We start from the raw sequence: 2348 nt of genomic DNA on the forward strand, positions 1-2348 counted from the left end.
CTTTTCTCATATATCTCCATATCTTGTTCTCTTGCACTGGCTACCTATAAAATATAGAATAATTTTTAAAATTTGCATGTTCATGTATAAGTCTCAATCTAAATTATTTCCTAAGTACTTATCAGATATATTAATTGAACCTAAACGCCCCGGTTTACGATCGTCTTCTTCTTCTCGCTTTTTCTTAACTCGTGTTAAACACTCTTTTGCCAAATCTGCTTTTGCTTTTTCTGGTCCTTTTCTCTGGAACTCTCTGCCTACTTCTCTAACTATTTCTCCATCGCTTGCGAAGTTCAGAGCGGATCTCAAGACCCATCTGTTTTCAAAATTCATTGAGGAGCGCTGTTGAACATCGCGGAAATAGCGCTTTATAAGCTAATTGATTGATTGATTGATTGATTGATGATGGCCTGGCATGTGTACATGTTTCAATTTATTGCGTGAAAATTATTTTGGCGCATAACAATAGAAAACACTTATAGACATTATAGACACTTATAGACATCATTAAGTTGTAACTTCTTGTAAGTCACGTGGTTTTCTGAATGGAAGTTCTATTTAAACGGTGTATAAAAATTACATTTTTAATGTTGTGACAATTCTATGGTTTAGAAAAAGATTTTATAGATATTTTATGTAAACACTTTATAAATACCTATTCTAATAGCAAAAATAACAAAGTTAAAGCGAGAGTCATGGTTTCATAATATTAAATGAGCCGTAAATATTTACGACCGGTAGATGCACGTTTTAAATATTTATTTGTAGCTTCCTACATTTTCAGAAACGCGTTTACCAATTCACTCATAAAAAATCACTTAATTTTCGAGTACTGATGTGGTCCGAACAGGAGGTAGGCCTGCACTTAAAATGAGGTCAAATGTGAACCTCCAGCTTGTACCACATTGCTTTTAAAGAATCACGTGTCTTTCTTTAAAACAATGTAATGAATCAATCGAAAGCGCGCGCCTTTCTGAAAATGAACAAAACCGAAGATCCATCCTGGTTGTAAGATTTGCAATAATTTTAAAAATTTACTCCACAGCCTCCGGACATGATGAAAAAAAGAACAACCTTTTTAAATATTTTTTATTATTTAAAAATCAGTTTTTGAATTAATTTTCTATTTAAATATTTTGCAGTGTGCGGTGACTTGTAACTATATTGTGATCTTATATGCTAAACTACAGAAACATGATTGTCATAGTTTTAATTAAAGACTTACCCATCTCAAAACTTTGAACTTTGCAGATCCAGAGCTGGTGGAAAGGAATTATGGTTCGAAGATGTCTGGGACAGTATAAAAAGATTAGAAAACACAAAAAAAGTAGCAAAGGAAAAAATCATAAATATAAATAAGAAGTCGTTTTGTACATATTTTAAATATTTAATGAGTTTTGATTTAGTTAAGACCGTTAGAATTGGTGTGTGTTAGAATTGGTGTATGATAGAATTGATGTACGATAGAAAAGTCACGGACATCACGAAATTTTATGATTACCATTTTCAATTGATTTACTGAAATTTTTAAACATATCATTAATTTAGTTTATTTCATTATTTTGGTTATACATTTCGACCAAACCTTTGATAGAATCATGGAACAATTTACAGAAGTCTAACAGTATACAAATTCTTAATGTAATTTTTATGTTAAATTTACTACAACTTTAATATTACATTTTTTTTTATATTTTTTATTCACCCCTAATTTTTTAGTAACTTTATTTATGTTAATTGTAATATTTTTGAATTTTTGTCGCATTATAGCATTGTTTGTTTAATATGTAAAAAAGTTACAAAACTGGTAAATGATGTTTGACCGATGTTTCAAATGATTTAAACCTGATCAGTGTTTGATGGCAACTGTCTTTAAATCTCTTTGTAGTCTTCCACATTCATATGAAATTATTGATTTAGAGCTCTTTCAGGCAGTTATGATTATTTATTGTAAAAAGTTCAAACAATATGTTTTTGAATGGTTATCTAATAAATATAAAATCATTTATTTCCTTAATAAAAATTGGATGCATCTCAAGAATAGGTTTAATATTTTGAAATATTAGCTGTATGAATGCAGAAGGTCAAGGGAGAAAAATAAGTGACGATTAGCATTATTTCTCGATTTAACAAACAACATGCTGGTAAACATAAAATAATGAGAGCAATCTTCCCTTTTTAAACGCTGAACGTTTGTTTTAAAGTTTATCCAGCAACCAAATAAAGTGGCAAATTCAATGAACAAACAAATTCTAGACTTGATTAGAAATGCAGTAGCCGAATGAAGATTTGATAACCACGTTGGCTGACTCGATACAATTATTTTTTCCCAATCGGCTAGCTGTATT

Source organism: Helobdella robusta, assembly GCF_000326865.2.
Source record: "Helobdella robusta unplaced genomic scaffold HELROscaffold_28, whole genome shotgun sequence".
NCBI classification, from domain to species: Eukaryota; Metazoa; Annelida; class Clitellata; order Rhynchobdellida; family Glossiphoniidae; genus Helobdella; species Helobdella robusta.